The sequence below is a fragment of the Carettochelys insculpta genome, chromosome 2, assembly GCF_033958435.1.
Source record: "Carettochelys insculpta isolate YL-2023 chromosome 2, ASM3395843v1, whole genome shotgun sequence".
In the NCBI taxonomy this organism is placed as follows: domain Eukaryota; kingdom Metazoa; phylum Chordata; order Testudines; family Carettochelyidae; genus Carettochelys; species Carettochelys insculpta.
In genome coordinates this window covers 207,227,951-207,254,382 of record NC_134138.1, presented here as the reverse complement: position 1 = coordinate 207,254,382, position 26,432 = coordinate 207,227,951, and the positions used below count along the sequence as shown (strand labels likewise).

Here is a 26,432-nt window from a genome sequence, read left to right as displayed (position 1 = left end):
ATCAGTTACTTCATGTATATATTTCAGTGACACAAAGATTAAAAAAAATGAAAAAAAGCCAGCAGGGTGGCTTTTTTTCTGAAAAATAGAAGGATATTTTCTAACTAGGAACTACAGAAAATCTGCACAGTCTTTCTTAGACAGAAAATAATCACTTACATTTCCTTTTAATATTTTGCATTTTGAGAGATCAAATGACATCTGCCTGTTTATTACATGATAAGATAAACAGATGCAATGTGTTGTCACCTTGTCATAAGTGAAAGGAAAGTAAAATGCCTTGTTCATGTATTGGAATATAACAAAACTTCACTTAGGAATAACCAGTGAACTCTGATCTCTGAAACAGAAGTGTAGAAGCTGCTTTGGAAGATCAACACAAAAGCTATGGCTACATTAGCACTCTTGTGGGTATATGTTATGGCACTCAAGAGTATGAAAAAACACCCCTAAGAGACATAAGTACCAGTCAGGCCTTCTGACAGGAAAGGGAGGGGCAATGGGGCAATTGCATGGAAGCCCAGCATTTCAAAGGGGCCCAAAATTCCCAGCCACCGCTGCAGCTGCAATATCAGTGGTGGCTGGGGGAGCTCAGGGCCCCTTTGAAATGCCACACAAGTCACAATCCACCACTCTACTTGGCTTCTGAGGGCTGGGGGGACCCAGCACTGTGCTCCAGGTGGCGTGAACGGCTGACTGCCCTTGGCCACTCCCCTTCCGCCCAAGGCTCTGTCCCTTGCGGGGATATTGAGCCACACCCCTCCACACTTTGCCACAGGGCCTCCAGTGCCACTGGCACTGGTGCCAGTGTGGACAACACAATATCAGCAGGAGAGCTTCTCCCACCAACACAGCAACCACACCTCAGGGAAGTGGAAGTGGTGTTACTGATGTGCTGGTACAGTTCATATAGAGCCACTGCTGATAACCACTGAACCAAACTGTCATCTCTGTACATAGAATCATAGAAGAGTAGGACTGGAAGGAACCTCGAGAGGCCATCGAGTCCAGCCCCCTGCCCTCATGGCAGCACCAAGCACTTTCTAGACCATCCCTGAAAGCCATCTATCTAACCTCTTCTTAAATATCTCCTGTGATGGAGATTCTACCACCTCCATTGGCAATTCGTTCAAGTGTTTGATCACCCTGACAGTTAGGAACTTTTTCCTAATGTCCAACCTGAACCTCCCCTGCTGCAATTTAAGTCCATTGCCTCTTGTTCTATCCTCAGAGGCAAGGAAGAACAAGTTCCCTCCCTCTGCCTTATGACACCCTTTTAGATACCTGAAAACTGCTATCATGTCCCCCCTCAATCTTCTCTTTTCCAAACTAAACAAGCCCAGTTCTTTCAGCATTTCTTCATAGGTCATGTTCTCTAGACCTTTGATCATTCTCGTTGCTCTCCTCTGGACCCTCTCCAATTTCTCCACATCCTTCCTGAAGTGCGGTGCCCAGAACTGGACACAATACTCCAGCTCAGGCCTAACCAGCGCAGAGTAGAGCGGGAGAATGACTTCTCGTGTCTTGTTCACAACACACCTGTTAATGCACCCTAGAATCATGTTTGCTTTTTTTGCAACAGCATCACACTGTAGACTCATATTTAGCTTGTGGTCCACTATAACCCCTAGATCCCTTTCTGCTGTACTCACTCCTAGGCAGTCCTTTCCCATTCTGTATGTGTGACACTGATTGTTCCTTCCTAAGTGGAGCACTTTGCATTTGTCCTTATTAAACTTCATCCTGTTTACCTCAGCCCATTTCTCCAGTTTATCCAGATCCTTTTGAATTATGACTCTATCCTCCAAAGAAGTTGCAACCCCTCCCAGCTTGGTATCATCTGCAAACTTAATAAGTGTACTTTCTATGTCAATATCTAAATCGTTAATGAAGATATTGAACAGAACCAGTCGTAAAACAGACCCCTGCGGAACCCCAGTAGTTATACTTTTCCAGCAGGATTGAAAACCATTAATAACTACTCTCTGGGTAAGGTTATCCAGCCAGTTGTTCACCCACCTTATAGTAGCCCCATCTAAGTTGTATTTGCGTAGTTTATTGATAAGTATATTATGTGAGACCGTGTCAAATGCTTTACTGAAGTCTAGGTATACCACATCCACCGCTTCTCCCTTATCCACAAGGCTTGTTATTCTATCAAAGAAAGCTATTAGATTGGTTTGACATGATTTGTTCTTTACAAATCCATGCTGGCTGCTCCCTATCACCTTACCACCTTCCAAATGCTTGCAGATGATTTCTTTAATTACCTACTCCATTATCTTTCCTGGCACAGAAGTTAAGCTGACTGGCCTGTAGTTTCCCGGGTTATTCTTCTTCCCCTTTTTATAAATGGGTACTATATTTGCCCTTTTCCAGTCTTCTGAAATCTCTCCCGTCTCCCACGATTTTCCAAAAATGATAGCTAAAGGCTCAGATACCTCTTGTATCAGCTCCTTGAGGACTCTAGGATGCATTTCATCAGGCCCTGATGATTTGCAGACATCTAATTTTTCTAAGTAAATTTTAATTTGTTCTTTTCTTATTTCAACTTCTAAACCTACCCCTTTTTCACTAGCATTCTCTATGTCAGGCATTCCTTCAGATTTCTCAGTGAAGACCGAAACAAAGAAATCATTAAACAACTCTGCCATTTCCAAATTTCCTGTTACTGTTTCTCCCTCCTCACTGACCAATGGCCCTACCCTCTCCTTGGTCTTCCTCTTATTACCAATGTATTTGTAAAAAGCCTTCTTGTTTCCCTTTATGCTTGTAGCTAGCTTGAGCTCATTTTGTGCCTTAGCCTTTCTAATCTTGCTCCTGCATGCTCGTGTTGTTTGCCTATATTCATCCTTTGTAATTTGTCCTAGTTTCCATTTCTTATACAATTCCTTTTTTATTTTGAGATCATGCAAGATCTCCTGGTTAAGCGAAGGCAGTCTTTTGCCATGTTTTCTATCTTTCCTACGCAGTGGGATAGATGAGAAGCACTTCAAACCAAGGAGTGCAGCAACACCCCCAGTTCCAGTACCTATGTTTTATCATCTTGATGGCACAGCTCTCTCCCACTGGCCTAGAGCCACTAAATGATCAGTCGGGGGATGGGCACTAAGGCAGCAGCTGCCCTGGGGCCCAGCAATTCAAAGGGGTCCGGGACTCACAGCTGCTGCTGCTTTTACTGAGTCAGTGCTTCTGCTTTTACTTATGTCACTTCCAGAGCCCCATGAGTCCCACAGCATAACCTTGGATGGCATGCTCTAGAGGGTGCTGGGGTGAGGGTGGCATGGTCCAGGTGACACTGAGAGCTAGCTCCCACAGCCCTGCCTTTCCGCTCATTGCCCTGAACCACCTGGGGGCACAGAGCTGCCCCCCACCTTACCAAGGGCCCAGTGAGGCTGTTGACTCACCTGCAAGCAATCTTATAGCAGCACAGCTGCATCAGGTCAGCTGCACCATTGTAAGCTAATTACTGCAGACATGGGCTAAAACACATCCATCTATGTAAAATGAAAATTTAGTGCTAAACACAGGCCCTTGTGTCCCCACCCTATCACTTCTCACTGAGAACTGATGATCTACCTCTGATGGACTCATTATGCCAGCCTTCACTGCCTCCCAGCTACATTTTCAAGCAAGAACTTTTTTTTGCTTTCTCCCACACCGCCCCTCACAAGTAATCAGGGCTCCTTAAAACCCTATCATTCTCCACCTTTAAATACCTTCTTCAAATTCTCCCTTACTCAGAGGTCTACAAAATATTGCAATGGTTAAACTGTTGCTGTGGCATTACCACTTCCAAGCATACCACTGTGGCATTACCACTTCTGATCACTATTGTTGCACAGTTTCTCTGTACTTCTTCGGCTACCAGTCTGTATCCATTTGATGTCTCTTCTCTTCTACTTAGATTGTAAACTCTCTGGGAAGCCTTTTGTCCTGAGCTTGTACTGAACAATGAAAGCCTGGTTCATGAGGGGGGTCCCTATGTGCACCAATAAAAACAAGCAAGTAAGCAAGCAGCACACAAAGTAATAATAGATATATTTATAGCAATGACTGCACAGACTTCCTGCCCAAACCTGAGCTATTTACCAAAATGCCAAGCAAAAATCTATGTAGAGTTTTGTTTGTGCAGGGACTGAAGGATTTGGGTGAGTTATTTTTGTACTAGTAAATACTTATTTGCCCTTTGACTGTATACACATTTCTGCTAGCACAATACAGAATTCCCTATTAATATTAATGATGACACACAGATATAAGTGGAAGACCTAACCTCTTCGATGTCACAGAACTTTTGCATTAGCCATTCCTAGTAGCTGTCATAAGCAGTTTGGCAGAAGTAGACTTTCTGCCAGGAAAATTAAACTCAGTTGACACTGTGTGGTTTAACACTATTGTACAGAACACAATAGCTCTATATCCCAGCACAGCAGAAAAAAACGAAATTGCTTTTAACAGGTTAGCATTTAGTGCAACTAGTATAACTTGCAGTAACACTTTCCCTTTCTATTATTAAGAGAAAGAGAAGTGGGTGGAAACCTGGGCTGCAGCGACCATTAGATAGTAGATTGCAGGATTCTGACAAAAGGAAGAAAGGTGAGCAGTAACATACAGACCCTTGATTTCAAAAAAGCAGACTTCGTCTCCCTGAGAGAACTGATAAACAGGATCCCTTGGGAAATGAAGAAGAAGGGGAAAAGAGTTCAAGAGAACTGCTCGTATTTTAAAGAAGTCTTACTGAAGGAACAGGAACAAACCATCCTGCTGTACAGTAAGAAACACAAATATTGTAGGTAGCCAGCTTGGCTCCTTAGTCAGCTTAAACTCAAAAAGGATGCATATAGGAAATGGAAACGCGGACACTCGACTCAGGAGGAGTATAAACATACAGGTGGAGAATGCCAGGGAGTAATCAGGAAAGCGAATGCACAACTGGAACTGCAGCAGGCAAGAGATGCGAAGGGTAACAAGAAGGGTTTCTACAGGCACGTTAACAATAAGCGGGTTATCAGAGAAGGTGTGGGGCCATTACTGGATGAGAGCGGTAACCTAGTGACACATGAGGTAAGAAAAGGTGAAGTACTCAATACTTTTTTTGCCTCCATCTTCACGGATAAAGACAGCTCCCACACTACGATGCTAGACAATGCAGTATGGGAAGGTGGAGCGCAGCCACCTGTGGGGAAGGAACAAGTTGCGTTACCTAGAGAAACTAGAGGTACACAAATCCCTGGATCTGGATTTCATGCACCCAAAAGTACTGAGGGAATTGGCAGACATCATTGCCAAGACTTTGGCCATTATCTTTGAAGACTTGGAGATCGGGAGAGATCCCAGATGACTGGAAAAAGGCAAATGTAGTGCCCATCTCTAAAAAGGGAAAGAAGGACAATCCAGGGAACTATAAATTGGTCAGCCTTACCTCAGTACCTGGGAAAATAATGGAGGGCATCCTCAAGGCATCCATTTTGCAGCATTTGGAAGAAGGGAATGTGATCAAAAGTAGCCAACATGGATTCACTAATGGCAAGTCCTGCCTGACCAATCTGAATAGCTTCTATGACAAGGTAACAGGCTCTGCGGACACAGGGAAGTCAGTGGATGTGATAAACCTTGACTTCAGCAAAGCTTTCGATACAGTCTCCCAATACATTCTTGCCCATAAGTTAAGGAAGTATGGATTGGATCCATGGACTACACAATGGATAAAAAGCTGGCTTTACGGTCGGCCTGTTCAATGGCTCAATATCTGGATGGAGGTCAGTTTCAAGTGGAGTGCCCCCAGGCCCGGTTCTGCAGCTGGTGTTGTTCAACATCTTTATTAATGACCTGGATGAGGGACTGGATTACACCCTCAGCAAGTTTGCAGATGACACAAAGCTAGGGGGAGAGGTAGATATGTTGGAGGGTAGAGATAGGATCCAGAGTGACCTGCATAAATTGGAGGACTGGGCCAAAAGAAATCTGATGCGGTTCAACTAGGAGAAGTGTAGAGTCCTGCACTTGGGACAGAAGAATCCCAGGCATTGTTATAGGCTGGGGATTGACTATCTAAACAGCATGCAGCAGAAAGGGACCTAGGGGTTATGGTGGATGAAAGGCTGGATATGAGTAAAGAGTGTGTCCTTATAGCCAAGAAGGCCAATGGCATATTGGGGTACATTAGGTGGCGCATTTTGAGCAGATCTAGAGAAGTGGTTGTTCCCCTCTGTTCAGCACTGGTGAGGCCACATCTGGAATATTGTGTCCAGTTTTGGGCCTCCCAGCATAAAAGGATGTGGATTTCTGGAGCAGATTCAACAGAGGGCAACAAAAATGATTAAGGGACTGGATCACATGACCTATGAGGAGAAGCTGAGGGATCTGGGCTTGTTCAGCTTACAGAAGAATAGACTGAAGAGTGATTGAATAGCAGTCTTCAGCTTCCTGAAGAGGAGCTCTAAAGAGGGTAGTGAGATCCTGTTCTCAGTGGTGTCAGATAGCAGAAATAGGAGAAATGGTCTGAAGTTACAGAAGGAGAGGATGAGGTTGGGTATTAGGAAAAGCTACTTCACCAGGAGGGTGGTGAAGCACTGGAATGCGTTGCTTACAGAGATGGTGGATTTTCCACACCTGGAGGTTTTTAAGTCTTAGCTTGACAAGGTCCTGGCTGGGATGACTCAGTTGGGACTGACCCTGCTTGAAGCAGGGCGCTGGACTAGTTAACCCCTTGAGGTCCCTTCTAGCCCTATGATGCTATGATTATGCAAACCCTAAAATAAGCAGATGCTTTTCTCTATGGAACAGTCTGTCTCTAGCAACCAAACACAATGTCTTCTCATACCTATTCTGACTGCTGTATAATACTTCCATAGTGAAAAGAGATGAGACGTATGTCAGAGTCCAGCCTTAGACTGGCATCTATGATCATCACACTTCACACAGGACAGGGCTACAGTTAAAATACATTGACATTCCACTTTAGGATAGATTAATTCAGGATCCTTGAAATCTAGGCCCACTATTCAGAGAGACCCAAACTCAAAAGCAGCAACTGAGAGCTACTGGCTGACTGCTGGAGTGAGCAGAACTGCCCCACCCAGAAGGAAGATCAGGTCATCAGCACAGAAAGACAAATCCTTCCTGGCAGAAAGACTTCTCCAAGAGAGAACTCACTTCACTTACACTTAAACCCTTGTACTCCAAGTGGAGCATAGGTCATCTACAAGTCTCTTCCACTTTCCCCGTCTCAAGAGAAAACTTCTAGGTGATTCCAGGAGTATGCCAGTTGTTGACCTCTCAGGAGATCTTCTCCAAGTTATCTGAGGTCTTCCTCTTTTGTGTTTTCCTTGCGGAGTCCATGTGAGAGCTTGAAGGACTGTGCTGGATGATTGTTTTCCAGCAGTGTAGCCTAGCCATCCCCACTTTCTTCTCTTGATTTCAACGTCAAAGGGTTCTCGTCCTGCTCTGTGCCAAAGCTTCTCACTTGTGATAAAGTCTTGCCATTTGACATGAAGGGTATACCTCAGGCATCTGCTTATGAATGTCTATATCTTGTGATCTGAAGACTTTTTAGTACATCAGGTCTTGCATCCATACAAGAGCACACTCTTCACGTTTGTGTTGAAGATCTGCAGTTTCGTCTTCAGGGATATTATTTGTCAACTCCATTTGGGATGGAGAGTCTTGAATGCAGCTGTTGCTTTTCCTATCCTGGCATTGATATCCTTCTCTGTTCCTCCATCTATGCCCACAATACTCCACAAGTAGGTGAACTGCTCCACATCTTCCACATCATCTCCTGCCAGTGTGATTGTGGTGGTGTTGGACTAGATGATCCTCATTGTGTTGTCTTTCCCTTGTTAATGCTCAGTCCAGTCATCGAGGTAGTTTTGTCTCGTGTTGTGACCTTTTCTTTCATGCTTTCATGTGGGCGTGAAAGGAGGGCAACATCATAAGCAAAATCAATGTCCTCTGGCTGTTTGAAAAGTGTCCACTGAATGTCTCATTGATGCCCAGCTGTTGTCCTGTTTCTCAAAGTCTATGAAGGTTATGTACAGAGAGAAGTTCCACTCAAGCGACTGTTTGATGATCACTCTGAATTGCTATTGGGTCAGTACAAGAGTTCACGTTTTGGAACCCAGCCTGTTCTTCCCTGAGCTGTTTATGGATTTCTGTCTTCATTCCCTCCAAGAGAATCCTATTGAACACTTTTCCTGGAAGAGATAGTAAGATGATGATCCTACAGTTCTTTCATTCCTTCAGGTTGCCTTTCTTTGGAAGCTTAAGAAGGTAGCCATGTTTCCAGTCTTGTGGGGTCTCCAGTCTCCCATATAGATTACAGATCATGACTAAGGTCTCATTACCTGTCTTTACTGCTTCAGCAAGAATGCTGTCTAGACCAGGTACTTTTCCGCTTTTCAGATGGGCAATGGCTATTCTGATTTTTTCTCGTGTAGGTCTTCTGCTGTTAATTTGCAGAGGTATATTTGCAAGTGGTAACTTGGGAGGTTCCATGTGGGCAAGGTGGTTCATTAGCTCTTGAAAGCGTTCCTTCTATCTACTGAGCTGTTCACTTGGGTTCATTAGCACAGGCCCCTCCTTATCCGGTACTGGCTGAGCCACTGTACGCCATGACCCAGCTAGCTTCCATGTCATGTTATAGAGCTCTTTCAAGTTTCTCTGTCCTCCAGCTTGTTCCACATGTTGTGCAAGGTTTTCCATAAAGTTTTTCTTGTCTTGTTATACAGCCTTTTAACTTCTTTGTTGGCTTTTAATATAGTCTCTGAGATTCCATCTTGTCTATTCTTGTTTGGTTGTTGTTGACTTCTGCTTTTCTTTCTTTCTTTCCTTCACTCTTCTTACAGTTTCTGCTGTGCTCCATTCTTTGTGAAACCTTGTCTTCTTTCCAGGCTGTTTTGGTGTTTCCCAAATTTGTCCCAGAGTAGCATCTTTTTGGATGAGGTTTGTCAGAACTGCATATCTGTTGAACAGCTCCACTTGGAAACTGGTTCATCGCTATACCCTTCAGCTGCTCCATGCTGAATCTCAATCCTGGCTTGTTCGTTTTTGTGGTGTGTCTCTTGAACTTGAACTTGACTTTTATCATTCTCAAACAGTGGTCTGAACCTACATCTGCCCCTCTTCTAGTACAGACATCCTGCATCAATCTTCTGAAAGAACTGCTGATACAGATATGATCAATCTGGTTTTCTGACTGGTGGACTGGTGAAACCCAAGTGACCTTGGGGATTCTTTTGTGTCGAAAAACACTACCATCGATCACCAATCCACTGAAGGAACAGAAGTGACAGAAGTGCTTTCCATTTTCATTCATGTTGCCTAGGCCGTCTTTGCCCATGGTCTGTCCTCTGCCTGTATTTATGCTTCCAATTTTCACACTGAAGTCATCCATCAAAATCTACATATCCTTTTTTGCCTTCTGGTTCACCACACTTTGTAGCTTCTCACAGAAGTCTGTTTTACATTCCTCAGCTGCTTTGCTGGTTGGCATGTAACACTGCACAATTAGTACCTTTCATACTCTGGTGTAGAATCTGGCTGTGATGATGCATGATGATATTGCCATCTACCACATTAAAGCACCAGATGCTTCTCTTAAAATACCAAGCACACAGCTTCAGTCTGTGGTGTGCCCTCTTTTTCATGTCAAGTAGATGAGGGTTTCACCTGTTGCCAGGTGTAGCTGTCCATCTTATCTCACACCAGCCAAAATGGCAAGCTTGTGCTGTTTCATCTCTGTTGCAATCTGTGCTGTTTTCCCCACTTGCTACATGCTCCAAATGTTACACATACCAAACTGGGTGATTGTCCTGAGTCAGAGAAGGGCCATCTGTGGGGCAGCTTCCTTTTGGCTTTCCCTACTACACTTCATACTCAAACTAAGCAGATTGCCAACTACCTCCAAGGCTTGTGTAGTTGTAGGGTTCTTTGTAGATGTTTCCATACCATCTGTTTTGTTTTTTTTTTATGGATAGGGGTTGTTAACCCTAAGCCAACCCCTTTCACCTTGTGGAGAGGTGATCCAAATTTGTCTGTTCTCTACCCTTTGACCTGCCCAGTTTGGGTGACCATTCCAGGAGCTGTAGCTCCCATCGGCATAGCTCTCCATGTCCTCGAGACACACAAGCCACCTCACCACAACAAAGAATAAATGGTGGTATCCCATCCAAACTCACTACTGACACCAAAGCAAAGATCTTTTGGACTATGGCCATAACCGTTTTTGGAACTGCATCTCAGTTACCCTTAATCCACACTCTACCTTAATTAAATCTATAATAAAAAAATGGTAGCCTTACCACAGTCAAAGCTGCAGCTAACTCTAATTTTGAGGAAGTAGTTTAGAGTTACCTAAAACTCTGGGTTGGATAATTAGTTTTCCCAGAAAACTGCCATGTACACAGTAAATGCGGAAAATATATTTCTGAGAAGTTCCAAGAAAATTAATTAAATTGTTTGAGTTACAGCTCATTTAAAAATCCTCATTTGAATTTTTTCCTTTAATCTGAACCTTTGTAACCTATCATTTAAATGAGCACCTGTAAAATGGTTGGAGGATGGCAAATGTGACTCCATTTTATAAAAAGGCCTTCAGAGGTGATCCCAGCTATGACAGGCTATAAGCCTGACTTCAGCATTGGGAAAACTGGTTTAAGCTATTGTAAAGAACAGATTTATCAGACACATAAATGAACCCAATTTATTGGGGAGGAGTCACCATGTCTTTTGTAAAGGAATATCATGCCTCTCCAATCTACTAAAATTCTTTGATGGATTCAACAAGCCTGTAAAACAAGGGCATTCCTGTGTACATAGTGTACTTAGATTTTCAGAAAGCCTTTGACAAGGTGTCACACCAAAGGCTCTTCAGCAAAGTAAGCTGTCATGGGATAAGAGAGAAGGTCTTCTCATGGATTGGTAACTGGTTAAAAATAGGAAATAAAGGGTGGAAATAAAGGGTAAGTTTTCAGAGTGGATTGAGGCAACTAGTGGCATGCCCCTCGGGTCTGTACTGGAACCAGTATTATTCAACATATTAATACATTATCTGGAAAAGTAGGTAAAGACTGAGGTGGCAAAATTTGCAGATGATACAAAACTACACAAGATAGTTAATTCAAAAGCAATTGCAAAGACCTACGAAGTGATCTCACAAAACTGGATGACTTGGCAACAAAATGGCAAATGAAATTCAATGTTCAATAATGCACACTGGAAGACAATCCTAACTGTATATCTGAAGTGATGGGGCATAAAATAGCTATTACTACTCAAGAAAGATCTTGTATTCACTGTGGATAATTCTTGGAAAACATCCCCTTAAGATGCAGAAGCAGTCAAAAAAACCAACAGAATGATGAGAATCATTAACAAAGGGATAGATAATATAACAGAAATATGTTATTGCCTTTATATAAATCCATGGTATGCCCACTTCTTGAACACTGCATGCAGATATGGTTGTGCATCTCAAAAACGACATACTGGAATCGGAAAAAGTTCAGAAACAGGAAACAAAAATGAGTAGTGGTATGGAACAACTTCCATATGAGGAGAGATTAATAAAACTGGGATTTTTCAGCTTGGAAGAGAGATGACTAAGGTGGGATATGTTAGAGGTCTATAAAAACATGACTGGTGTGGCAAAAGTAAATAAGCAATTTATTTCTCATAACACAAATAATAGGGATCATCAAATGAAATTAATAAGCAGCAGGTTTAAAACAAACAAAAGGAAGTATTATCATGTAACGCACAGTCAACCCGTGGAACTCCATGCCAGAAGATGCTGTGAGGGCCAAAACTTGAACAAGGTTAAAAAAAGAACTACATACATTCATTAGCCAAGATAGAAAAGGATGGTGTCCTGAGCCTCTGTTCGCCAGAAGCTGGGAATGGGAATGGGAATGGATCACTTGATGACTATCTGTTCTGTCCACTCCCTCTGGGGCACCTGACATTGGCTACTGTCAGACAGGATATTCAGCTAGATGGACCTTTGGTCTGATGCAGTATGGCCTCTCTTACATTCATTTGTTTTCCTTGTAGGTCCATAGTAAAAACTTTTGAATCAATAATTCCCTTTGGATATTTGGTAGAATGACTGAGGCCTCAACAAAAATCCTTAACTTTTCTGAAATAAAACATATTATCTTTTAAACATAGCTGATTTTCAATGAGATTTTATTGTATGGAAAGTTTGAAGGGACAATAAGTAGCCATGGAAGCAGGACTGAATGTGCTTGTGAGTATGAGCGTGAATGTTGCTTTCTATTGGCTGACTGAAGGTTAGGAATAATAGAATGTGCTATGACACATAACAGGGACCTTCTCTTTGCTCAAGTGATACAGCCTGGTGTTTCTGACCTTAGCTGAAGAGGGTTCCAGTCCAGGCTCTGCAGTCGTATATTGTGTTAGTTGAGGTTCTAATCCAGTGAGGCCGACAGCCACTGCAGACCTGAGAGCAAGGGGGAGCGGGGCAGCTCTGTGCCCCAGAAGGGCCAGAGCCTGGGGTAGAATGAGGGCATTCAGCCCTTAGTGCTTCTCACAACAGAGCACTGGATCCTTCCCCTGCTCTCAGAGCTGCACAGAGTGGCACTCCTGCAGCATTTCAAAGGGGCCTGGGTCTCTGGATGCCACCGTGGACACACTAGCAGACCACTATGCAGTTTCTCACCTTTCCCTCCCTACCTGTCGGCAGGCCTGCTGTAATCCCACAGCCATTAAAAAGATTATATTTATCACTGCTATAACTCAAATACAAAATTATACTGACTTTCAAATTTTGAAGTCCTACTGATAACCAACATGTTTTCCAAAAAATTTTGGATTTAATTGTACTTTCAGATTAAAAAGTTTAAATGGTTGCCTTTTGGAAATGTTTACCAAGTACCTAATGCACTCCTTTTGTTAGGTATGCAACTCTGATACACCTTCAATGGGATTTGAATGCCTTTGTGCTTTTATAGACTAACAGATATTTTGGAGCATAAGCTGTCATGGGCAAAGACCCACTTCGTCAGATGCATGACTCATGACTCATGCATCTGATGAAGCGGGTCTTTGCCCACAAAAGCTTATACTCCAAAATATCTGTTAGCCTATAAGGTACCACAAGACTTCTTGTTGTTTTTGAAGATACAGACTAACACGCCTACCTCTCTGATACTTAGTGCTTTTAGAAATGCCACCTATTGATCACATAAATAGAGTCCTGTCAGATACCAATTCTATATACGCATCTACAAAAATGATCTGAGGATATCCACATCTAATCCACCCAAACAGAAAATCCCAGAGATGGCATGAACAGCTCTACAGGCTTGAGAAGCCTATGAAGTAAAGAGAAGAGGAAGGAGCTCATGGCACAGATTCAGGAGAAGTTGTCGAGGATCAACTCTGCCTGCCTGGTTTAATGGTCCTGAACTGGAATCCACGGGACTGGGTGGGCCTGAGTTTCCCTCCTATTTCTGAGAGACTTAAGAGCGAAAGGGTTTTCTAGAACACCAGACAGCCAGGACCAGTTAACCATGCTGAGTATAAGGGGAAGCCCATATGCCAAAGTGGTCCTATGACTAATACCTAGAATGGGACTACAACAGTGATTTGGACAAGAGGATCTGGCTGACGGCTCCACTTGATGGAACAGATGTCAATGCTGTGCATGGCCAGAAGGTGTGTTATCACATTAATAAACCCCAATATTAGGCCTTTTTGGGTGACCTATTTTGGTATACACATTTACATTCAGAATATATTTTGACAGACAGCCACCCCTCCAAAAAAAATAAAAAAGGGCACATATTTAGGACTCAATATTCAATGCACAAAGAGCTTAAAAGCTGGCAATTTTCATTCAGCAATATAAGGACTGTGACGTTCAAGCCATGTTCACAATTTAATGTAAATCTGGCACAGAGTTTGAGAAGATTTCTTCAGTAAGAGGCCTGAATTAGTAAGAGAGCAGACAGAGCTATCAGGCAAGTACACAACCCTCCACTCGCCCTCAAACTTATGCTCAATGGCTACTGTCATTAGGCAACTCTAGAAGAATGAGTTCTTGACTTCATACACACTACATTGCTTATACTTGCCAAACATGTTTATGCTTTCTCCAAAACACAGGTTATGCTATGACAAATTCAGTTTGTGTAATGTCACTCTTCCAGCAATGAACACATGTGAACTTGCCTACTACTTTCAACATTTGTATTCAGTCTTTCCTTTCATCATGTGCCATGGCCTTCAACTGGTGTCCACAAAGTTCAGATTCTAAAGCTCTAGAAGCCAGACCACTGGGGAAAAAATCCTGACCCTTTTACCTGATTTACCAGCCTACACCCTATAGGGAAAGTAAGAGCTCTGTAGCTTAACAGACTGCCTGATGATGCACACTAAAACAGCCAGTTTTGTGGACTGCAGTTCTTTGTCCTGAGAAGACTTCTTGGGATGGTATGAGAGCTACAACGTCTAATGGGTATGAAAGGTCCAACAACTGGAAGTTCTCACTTTTGTGCTGGCCGCTCTGTTGGTCTTCTAAATCGGGTGCACATAGTGGGGGACAGTGTGAAATTTAATAAGGGGGGCTCAGCACAATCGGTTGCTGGGTCTCAGGCTCATCCACCTCATTAAAAATGTTAAAATGTTACTGTTTTTATGCTCTGTCAATCTGCTTTTGTGTGTAGATGCACTCTGTTGACAGATATCAGAGAGGTAGCCATATTAGTCTGTAGCTTTGAGAACAACAAGAAGTCTTGTGGTACCTTATAGACTAACAGATATTTTGGAGCATAAGCTTTCGCAGGCAAAGACCCACTTCATCAGATGCATGATGGGCATCTGAGGAAGCGGGTCTTTGCCCATGAAAGCTTATGCTCCAAAATATCTGTTAGTCTGTAAGGTGCCACAAGACTTCTTGTTGTTCTGTTGATAGAGTTTCTGTCGACACAACGCTGTCAACATACGTTACTGTCGACAGATGCTTCTAATGTAGCTGTAGCCTTAGGTGAATAATGGGGACTTCAATGCCAATCCCAGAGCATACAGTTCTCTTGATCTTAGCCTCCAGTTTTGTTTTAAATTTTAAAATAGTGCTAAAAAGATTGAGGCTGTCCACTGGATGTACAGTGTTACGGAGGCTGATGCTTTGGCTCATTTCTAAAATCACTCTAAATTTGAAAAAAAATAATGGAAAATAAGAGCACATTATGTTGCCTTAGAATAAAGGTGATGGTTTTCTCTTGTTAAAACTACAGAGATGTAGTTCTTTTAGAGGTTCAAACATTTTTTAGGGCTCCCAGTGTTGGAGAATCCTGTCTCTTACAGTGTAAACTCCAGACATGGACATGATGGTAATGGCATATAAACATTTTCCCATGAAGATCTCCTTACCCCGTTTTCCATTCTAAAAGCTAAAAAGCAAAGAGATATATTCAGATCTACTGCTGGGATGCTTCTCCCTAAAAAGAATTCTCCAACATGAATTTCAGCCAGGCCTTTACCAGGGAAGTCTTTTCAGTGGGCTTATTTAGGTAAGATGCACTGGAGAAATTTTCATTTACAAGGCACCAAAAAGGCTTATTAGGCATCTTAAAAGTTGCTGGCCAAAATGATAACATGATTTTTAACACCACACTAAAGAAAACTGATGGGGGGGAAGCACTGAGGGGAGAAATTGGAAGAGTTGGGGCTATTGTAAATCTAAAACTTGAAAGATATGAATGAGTTTCAAATACTATGCTTGAGTCTACTTTGTTATACTCACAGGTTGAAAAAATGAAAACAAAACTTTCTGGAAGTTAAAATAACTTTCAGTCAGAGACTTTCTGGCTCACAACACTAAAGACAGAAAGGCAGTTTCATTAGTTGAGCATTGTACTTCTGCTTTGGCTTTAGATTTTCTTGACACTATTTGAAATATGGTACTTAATCACTAAATTATGTCAGTCCCTAGGCTGTCACTATGGTTTTAGTCTTCTATGGCAGCAGCATGTTAGATGTGAAAAAATTGATTTCCTATTCATTTTATGATGTAAGTTTCCCTCCTCTATTTTTTTACCATTATTTGTGCATATATACACAATAGCTAGCACAATATTTAAAGGCCCAGTTATGCCTTGAAATACACATATGCTGTTACTATTAACCTCATATACTTCAACAAGAGATGCATGCAGGAAAGACAGGGCAGATTTTGGCACTGAATAGTAAGAGGTGTCCTTTACACAGAAGTCACTGATTGTGTATGTCCATCTTTTTCAAGTAATGGGCCTTAACATAAAGGCCTAAGACAGGGGCTGGCAACCTGCGGCTCCAGAGCCACCTGCGGCTCTGAGAGCTGCCGCTGCTAATTCCTCCTGCAACTCTGAAGGCTGCTGCCACTTAAACAAAGCCCGCCATTAAAATGGAATTTTTGTTTTGTTTTGTTTAAGCGGCGGCACCTCCAGAGCTGCAAATGGAGTCAGCAGCGGCAGGGAGTCCTGTTAAGGAAATCCGACAGCTGCCCACGCTGCATGTGGGGGAAGGAGAGCTGGGGCGGGGGGTCGGCTGAGCCCGCCCTGGGGAAAAGGAGGAGGAGGCTGGGCAGCTGCTGGCTGGCAGAGGGTGAGAGGGCTCTGCCTCCCAGTCACATGGGAGCTGCTGCCCAATGCGAAGGGCTGCTTGAGCCTCCTGCCACACTCAAACCAGTGCAAGTGGGGATGGACTGTGCAGTTTGGTGCAGTTGTGTTGAGCCCAGGGTGTGCACCTGGCACAATGACTCCCTCCCGCCTCAGGGCGCCAGCTGAAATCAGTCAGTTCCCTTCCAACAGTCCTTAAAATAAACACCAGGTGGCAGTGAGGAGCAGCGGCGAGGTGTTGTCTCAGGCAGGTAAATCCTGCGGCTGGGGACACCAGTTTGGGCTGACAGGGGTTAAGCGTGGGGGTGGGGGATGGTTTGCAGGATGTGGGGGGTAAAACCTGGAGTAGGCAACAGGTGTGGGGCTGAGATGATTAAAGCCTGGAGATGGGGGTAACATCTTTCTAACTGGTACAAATCATTGTATGTGAGCTGTTCTGAAAACAGGGGTGAAAAAAGGATGGTTTAACATTATTTATTATGTACGTGCAAGAATACATCACATACATGCATCTCCTAGAACTGGAAGGGACCTTAGGAGGTCATCTAGTTCAGTCCCCCGCCCTCCTTGCAGGACCAAGCACCCTCCCTGACATCTATTTGCCCCAATCCCTAAATGGCCTCCTCAAGGATTGAGCTCATGACCCTGGGTTTAGCAGGCCAATGCGCAAAGCACTGAGCTTAAGAACTGTCTTGTATTCATGTGCATTACGGCTCTTGAAATATTGATTTTGTACCTGAATTCAAAAAAAATGGCTCTTCTCGCTATTTTGGTTGCAGACCCCTGACCTAAGACAACCCAACAAGAACAATAGTAACAGAGATAGCCGTTTCAACAAGGACAAGTATAATCCACCAGATAAATCCTAAATAACAAGTACTAAAGATACGATACCACGGAGATAAAAATATATGGATTTTAAGAAATCTACTTTTGTCTTCATAAATAAGAGGGTGGAGGAGTTAAATTTCTTATTTTCTCATAATTATGTGTGATAGATTCCTTTCTTTCTACTTCCACAAGTTTTTAGAACACATTAGCTTCTCATTCTGTAATACTGTATTACTATCTACCATTGTACATTTCCTGAAAAGCAGAATTATGGAATTTGTTAGGGTTTGTGTGATTTGTAAGTGTTTTGTTCCTTCAAAAACATGATTTATTCTGGCTTGATATCTGGGATTGATTTTAGTTTGCAGAAGGTATTTTATTTTGGTAGGGATCTTGATTTTGAGAAATGAGCTTACTTTCCATCCATTACAAAAGGTAACAAAACCTTAGCCCTCACAAGACCAGTTATGTGCAAAAGGTGATTACCCAAAAATAAACAATGAATCACAAGTCCCTTAAGATACAAGGCAAATAGACCAGGATTAAGGAACAATTTTTTTAGAAGAGCAAACAAACAGCACTTAAAACCAAACCACAGTTACACAAACATTGAATAGGAGCGGATAAATAACAGGAAAAGATAAAAATGTTTGTTGTTTCACATCCAGCATCCCTCACCTGTCATTTTGTGCTTTACCAGACATATTAGAAGACCAATACACACCATTCACACCAATGGTACTGTATAAACACTAATAAAATGAAAATACAAATGCACAGTGCAAGCTCACCTGCTTTTAACTTCTAAGACAGGAGTCAGCACCCCCCAACATGGGTGCAAAGAGTGGCACCTGAGTAGGAAGCACAGCCCAACCATTGACCTACATGCATCTGGGAGCTTGCTCAAAGCCATGCCACCTGTGGATTAAGAAAAGACCAGCTAATGCTACCAACCACCACCTAAACGGTAAAGCTCTGCATCTTCATTTATTTATTAATGAAGCTGTTGTAAGCAGGACTATTAATGACTTCAAAAAGTATCACCGGCACTCAGACCGTACACAGAGGTCAAAAGATCAAATTTCAGCACTCGTCCTTGGAAAGTTTGCTGACTCTTGTTCTAAGACCTATGTGCAGTCCTCTGCTTCCCCTGCAACAGCTGACACAACTGATGACATTTCAAATGCACACATTACCCACAGTTAAATTCCTTACAAATTACTGGTGAATTCTTCTTAGGTAAGGCCTCATTCGAAGCTCACTGAAGTCAATGGAACTCTTTCTATCAGGGCCAGAGGTCCCAGTCCTCTAAGAGCTGAGCTCATTCAAATTACCCTGTGCCCTCAGTCCCCACTAAATTTTCAGTGGGCGTTGGACATGTCTGGCATGTCATGAGATACATCCCTTCAGAGAAGAGCCCTTGAAAACCGATCTTGCCACTTAAGCAAAAGAATAATTTACTTTCAAGAATCAGATTTTATAATCTCTATAGGTTAAATCTCTCTAGTCCGGCTACATCTGTAATTCGGCGTGATTTTAGCCAGCCAGATGACCTCTTATCATGGGTGTGGCCAAGTTTTCTTTGGTCCCGTAAATTCTGTGTATAGCCACCAGTCCTGGCTCTCAGTGTTCTGTTCTGTGATTTAGCTCTAATTTAATCCCTAAACATCTTCTAAGAGCCCAGTAAGCAGTGGAAGTGTTGGTAATGGACTAGACAATATAGATCTCCTGAAGGTCAGCAAATTCTCTCATTTGGCTCTGGTCATGTCCCTATGATGCTGGACTAGAGAGGTTCAACCTCCATCTATGCACACGCACTTAGTAAATGTTTTGGATTCCTGCACAGAACTTACATCCAAAAAATAAGGTTTTCAGTTCAGTTCATATCAGGCCAGTGCATGCAAATGTTACTTGAAAAAGAATTGTTTTTTAATGCAGACGTTTTATCTGTCTAGTTCTGGAGTTCACTCCTCCCAACAATGGGGGGAAAGGTAAGGATGAAGAAGCATGACCTCACACTGACCTCATATTGAGAAACCTGCATTGCTCACAACTCCTCCTCAAAAAGTGTTTCACTCACAACGTTGCATAGGCATCACAGCTAACATATTATCTTAATACAGATTAAATTTATGCTGCTTGTGCCACATTTTTACATATACACAGGGAGAAACCGCACACAATAGCTACAGCTTAGCACAAACTAAATTAGTTATTCCTCTCTCCATAGTTAAATAAGTTACAGTTGTAAACAAAATGGAATGCTGAAATACTACATGTCTACTGGCTATTGTACAAAAAACAGTATTGTAAATATGACATAGCATGTAACTTGTAATTTTCATTACGTATAATTAGGCAACATACTGTTACACTGTTGTTACCATTGTAAACCATGAAAATATAGATGGGCAGGTTGGGCATTCACCACTAATTAATGACTAGCTGAGTTAAAAGTCTGAGGAAAAGATTTGGGTCTTCACCATCTCCAGCCAGTCTGAATGCTGTGAAATACCCTGTCCCAATTATTATTGCTTAACTCATCCCATGGATTTCCTTTCTCGTATTACTAGTGCTGACTACATTGCAAATCCACAATAGCACTTCAATACCTTGCTCTGTAGGAGACTCTAAGTTTTTCATCTTATCTTACTCTAAGGTAGAAGACATTTTAAAATGTTTACTTCCAGATATTCTGAGTAGAAGCCTGAAGATCTGTAAGAATAACTGATAGCTTTAAGTGAAAGAACTGAAGAAGTGAGTCTGCCCCATGAAAGCTCACCACCCAATACATTATTTTGTTATCCTTTAAAGTGCTACACGACTGCTTTTTTGTTTAGGGAAGACACAGACTACTTTCTGACTATTCAAATATGGACCTAGGTGTCCATAACAAGAAGTCCTGTGACACCTTATAGACTAACAGACAATTTGGAGCATAAGCTTTCGTGGGCATCTGATGAGCGGTGGCACAGGACTTCTTGTTGTTTTAGAAAATACAGACTAACTCGGCTACCTCTCTGATACTAGTTATTAATTATATTAAAGCTTCCAAAGGTACTGCGGGGTAGATCAGAAATGACAAAAGGGTTCTGGGAATGCGGAAGAAGGAGTTGTGAGCACAGACAGTGTTCTCTTTGATTCTTCTGGCAGAGGGTAAGGGCCAAGGCAGAGACAGATACATTCTTGAGGTAAATGCCTGGCTGCAAAGATGATGCTGCCAGGAAGGCTTTGGCTTTTGTGAACATGGGATGCTGTTCTGGGAAGAAGGACTGCTAAGCAGAGATGTGATCCATCTAGCAAGGATGGTGAAGACCATATTTGGTAGAGACTGAAGAGAGCTTTAAATTAGGTTCAAAGGGGACAGATGATCAAAAGACCACAGGCAAGTCAAAAACATGGAGACCTGGGAGAAGGATCTGAATTTGGGGGTGTGCCTGGGCTGTTACAACAGGGTAAAGGAGAGAAAAGACAAAATGCGGGGAGGAGAATCAAATCAATATCTGAGATGTATGGGGAATAAAAATGAAAACTTGAAATGCTAATAAACAAATACAGCTATGACAGAGTTTGTACCACAGCACCATGACTGGAATACCGATCATGGTACTGTGACCAATATTGGTATAGAAAGACACAGCTTGCTCAGGAAGGAGGGGTAGAGGAAAAAGGGAGGTGGCATTGCCTCATGTATTAAATATGTATACACTGGGCCTGACATTGAGATGGGAATAGGAGCCCAACTTGTTGAAAATGTCTGGGTAAGGGATAAAAGGAGTAAAAAAAAAAAAAAGAAAAGAAAAACCACCTAAGGGTGATATCATGGTAGGAGGTTTATTACAGACTGCCTAGCCAGGAAGAAGAGGTCGGTAAGTCTTCTTAAAACACCAAAATCATCCAAAGCACAGGACTTGTTGATAATGGGGGACTTCAACTACTCACATCTGTTGGGAAAATAACATAGCAGGGCACAGATTATCCAAGAAGTTCTCAGAATGTATTGAAGAATGAATTTTCTATTTCAGAAAGTGTATAAAGCTAGTAGGAGAGAGGCTGTTCTTGCTTTGTTTTTGACAAATAGGAAGGAGATGGTTAAGAATTTAAAAGTGGCAGACAACTTGGGTGAAAATGATTACAAAATGGTAGAGTTCATGATTCTAAGGAATGGTAGGAAGGAGAACAGTCAAATAAAGACAAGAGATTTTAAGAAGGCAGACATTAGCAAACTCAGGGTGTTGGTAAGTTAGATTCCAAGGGGAGCAAGTTTCAGAGGAAACACGACTGCAGCAAACTATCCCACTGCATAGGAAGCATGGCAAGAGACTACCCTGGCTTAAAAATCTTCCCTGATCTGAAAAAAAAAATCAAAAGCAGTCCTACAAAAGTGGAAACTAGGTCAGATTACAAAGGATGAATACAAACAAATAACACAGGTATGCGGGGACAAAATAAGAAATATCAAAACACAAAGGCTGTGTCTACACTAGCAAGTTCTTTCAGAAAATCAGGCCCTTTTTTGAAAGAACAGAGCATCCACACACAAAATGCAGAGCGTCCACACACAAAATGCACTCTTTCGATCCAAAATCGAAAGAATGAGGTTCTTCTTCTGGAAGCCCTCTTCCACTCCCGGACCAGGAAGAGTGCCTCCTTTCCAAAGCTTATTTTTAAAAAAAGGATGTGTTGATGCTTCACAGGCCCTTTGTTTGAAAGAGCAGTCCTCATGGTGCCTTAGCTGAGGCTGTGTGGATGCTCTCTGTCGAAAGAGCTCTTTTGATCTGCTTTTTTGTGTGTGCTCTTTTTTGTGTGATGCACTCTTTCAAAAGAAAATCTTGCAGAAGAGATCTTCTGGAAGATCATCTTTCAAAAGTCTGATGTATTATAGCTGCAGCCAAAGGGAGATCAAATTAGCTGGAGACATAAAGAAAAAAATTCTACAAATACATTAAAAGCAAGACGACCAAGAATAGAATAGGCCTGTTATTCAATGAGAGTGAAACATAAACTACAGCAAATATGGAAATGGCAGAGGTTCTTAATGATTTTTATTTCAATTTGCACCAAAAAGGTTGGCGACAATTGGATGTTTAAAATAGGGAAAGCCAGTGAAAATGAGGAGGGGTCAGAAGATAAAATAGGGAAAGAACAAGTTAAAATTACTTAGACAAGTTAGATTGGGGGTGTGGGGATAACAAAGCAGCAGACCACCAAGGTTAGTCCCTGACAGGCTGCTGCCACTATATTTACCTATGCCTCTGCAGGGTATTGGATGATCGCAGCTCTTATTGGCTGCAAATCACAGCCAATGGGAGCAGTGGGAAGCAGCATGGACCGCCATATCACTTCCAACCACTCCCCAGTGGCCACCAGTCATGATCTGTGACCATCAAGAACTGTGATTACCTGATACCTGGGGAGCTGCATGTAACAATACATATGGGGGCCCACCAAGTACTAATCCTGTCAGACTGGATCCAACCTGCAAGCCGGTATTTGCCCATCCCAAGTTAAATGTTTTAAAGTCACTAGGATATGATGAAATTCATCCCAGATTACTGGGAGCTAACTGAGACATGTGAGCCACTAGCTATTATCTTTAAGAGTTATGGAATGCAGGAGAAAGTCCAGAGGACTGGAGAAGGGCAAATATAGTGTCATTAAAAAAAAAAAAAAGGTAAATAAGGACAACCTAGGGAATTACAGACCAGTCAGCTTAAGTTCGGTATCCGGAAAGATAATGGAGCACATAATTTAGGAATCCATTTGCTAACATACAGAAGACAACAAGGTGATAAGTAACAAGGTGATACGTAACAGCATGGATTTGTCAAGAACAAATCATGTCAAACTAATCTGATAGCTTTCTTTGACAGGTAACCAGCTTTGTGGATAGGGGAGGCAGTACATGTGCATATCTTGACTTTACTAAGTCTTTTCATACTGTCTTGCATGACCTTCTCATAAAAGAACTGGGAAAATACAACCTAGGTGGAGCTACTATAAGGGGAAGTGCAAAACTGGCTGGAAAACCATTCCCAGAGAGTAGCTGACTATCATGTTGGAAGGGCATAATGAGTGGGGTCACACAAGGATAGATTCAGAGACCTAATCTCTTAAAAGAGCACCAATGATTTACATAATGGAATAGAGTGCACTTATAAAGTTTGACGATAACGATCTGGGTACGTTATAAGATATTATGATAGTTGTCATGGCACAACTGCTATAGATAAAGTTTAAACACTTCCTATTACAATCCCACGTTATCAAATAACCATAGCATTCTGAAATATTCATCTTCTGGAGCTGAAGTTTACCAAACCAGGGCTTTGCCCAAAGGTGGTATGTGGAGTTGCTTGTTTGTTTGTGTTTTTTGTTTTTGCTTTCAGTTTAAGAAAAATCCATACAACTATTTCTGAGTTATGGAGAAATAGTTAAAAATAGTTGCCCCACCATAAGAATTCTAACCACGTTCCTCTTCAATGCTGATGCACCACAACGAGATGCAAAGTTGAAAGATGAAACTCAGCATTGCATTCTGAGTATGCAGAATGTTTCACGAAACATTTACAGTAGGTTTCTTGTACAATTGAGAAGTGCACTCAGATTTTCCAGGACCTGTTCAGAAACCTCATCTTACCCTTCAGTCTTTCACCCCCTGGCCAATCCGCCAACTTCTGCATCATCCTTCCAATTTAGACTTGCAGTCTTCTTTAATAAAAAAAATTGATACATAAAATAGAAGTAAGAGGCCATTTCATTTTATTTGGCTAATTGTTGACAATTCCAGAAAAGAATACATTATTTTTTCCTCATTTAAAAAAAAGTGAAGAATTAAATGTAAAAATAAAATTCTATCACTAAAATGTGAACATTACCTACTTCTGCTGGGATTTTCAGATGAATCCAATCCCCTTCAGGACACTTTAACAATCCTACCCTTACGTATTCAGAAGTCAAGAAACACAAATTAAGCTTAAAACATGCTACCTCAACTCCACATTACAATACAGCTCTTGAATTTGTGGTCATCTATAATAAAAACAAATGTGTAACTATGCTTCTGCAACTAATTGCGCTGGCTGGGACTCTAGTTAAGTGCATGCTCCAGTAAGAAATTACATTATGTGGTCAAATAGTATTAATCAAATAATTAAGTCAGTAATATACTGCATGAAGAAAATGGCAGAGGGAAGGTTATATATTCAATTTTGATTTTTGTATTTCCAGATTTTTGAGTAAGTACTGTGCAACTTTTTCCATCATTCCTATTTCCATTGAATAACACTGATTTAACCCACATTTACACAGTGTCTGTCTACCTCTAGTGGCTGGTTTGCACTGCTTTAGATAAAAATGTGCTTTATGTTAATGCACTCAAGTGATCTTTTGAGGGACACTTTGTTAAAGGAGCAGATACAAAAAAAAGGTAGAGAAAATACTACCTATTACACCTTTACAAATTTTTCTTTAAGAATAAAAGAACTCGTTGAAGATTGCAGATTACAAGCAATAACAAATAGTTCACAAGTACATACCAGGCCAAAACAAAAATGTGGTTTACTTTGTACAACTTGTACTCCATAGAAGACATTTTCCTGACAGACTTTCCAACTGTAACACAGGATTGTTACTAGACCAGATAGATTATGACAAAAGACAATAAATTATGCCAACACATATATAAGCACTTCTTAGAAAAAGAGGTTATTTTATAATAAAGAATGTAGCTCTTCACGATGAATCAAATGCTCTGTGGCAGCTTTTCTAGATATGGACGTGATACTGAAGGCCTCAAGTAAAGCAAACCACGTGGTTTCATCATGATGGGAGCTGAAATACTACATAGCAGGAACACAACTGCATGCTTTCCTCTGAATACAACAGAGAGAAACAGCACTCTAAAATTTGTGGATGGTAGTGAATTGGGAGGGTTTGCAAGCGCTTTGGGGGAGAGGATTAAAATTCAAAATGATCTGGACAAACTGAAGAAATGGTCTCAAGTAAACAGGATGACTTTCAGTAAGGACAAATGCAAACTACTCCTCTTACGAAGGAGCAATCAGTTGTACGCAGTGGGGCTGACCACCCTGATGGACCTCTGGGCAAGACAGAGGAGGAGTCTCTGCTCTGCACCCCCTTCCCTCAGTGCCACCTGGGCCTATGCTGCTCAGAGTGTGCTGCACGGTGCTCTGGCAGCTACATAAAAGGCCTGAGGCTCTGGCCTCCACCTCTACCACGGGCCAGGGCAATTACCCGCTTTGCCCACCCCCTCAATCAGTGGGCCTGGTATACACACATACAAATTGAGAAATGGCAGCTTAGGAAGGAGTACTGCAGAAAGGAATCTGAAGATCATAGTGGATCACTAGCTAAATGTGAGTCAACAACATAACACTGTTGCAATGTATATATCACTAAAGGATATATTAGGAGGAGCCTGGCAAATGAGAGAAACGATGTAATCCTGTTCTCCCTTGCACTGATTAGATACTCAACTGGAGTACTGTGTTCAATTCTGGGTTGTACACTTCAGGAAAGATGTCAAAAAATTAGAAAACAGGCCAGAGAAAAGCAACAAAAAATACTGAAATCTAAGAAAAGATGAGCTATCAGGAAAGATTGGAAAAAACCCTATTTGTTTACTTCGGAGGAGAGACAACTGCATGGGGACATAACAGTTTTCTAGTACATAAAAAGGTAGCTACAAGGATTAGGTGAAAAAATTGTTCCTCTTAATCTCTCAGAATATGATAAGAAGCAATGGCCTTAAATTGCAGTGAGGGCAGCTGAAGCTGGATGTTAGGAAAAACTTCCTGTCAGGGTGCTTAAACACTGGAATAAATTGCTTAAGCAGACTGGAAATTTTAAGAACGGGTTAAACTAGAGTTACTATATTTGAACTTTCAAAAAAGAGGACACCCCTGAAAGAGAGTGTATTTGTATCAGTATCCACAAACTCACGTTGTATTAATGTGT

General features: G+C 41.8%; 1 protein-coding gene across 5 annotated transcripts in view; it reads right to left on the bottom strand.

The window, feature by feature from the left end:
• Positions 1-26,432, bottom strand: part of THRB (thyroid hormone receptor beta) — a 300,896-nt gene that overhangs the window by 244,173 nt on the left and 30,291 nt on the right. For 2 of the 5 annotated variants that reach the window (XM_074984450.1, XM_074984449.1), the window contains exon 2: positions 18,245-18,371. The exons of the other annotated variants lie outside the window; for them this stretch is intronic. The gene's annotated coding sequence lies outside the window, so the exon portion shown is untranslated. The remainder of the gene's footprint in view (positions 1-18,244; positions 18,372-26,432) is intronic. 5 annotated transcript variants of the gene reach the window in all.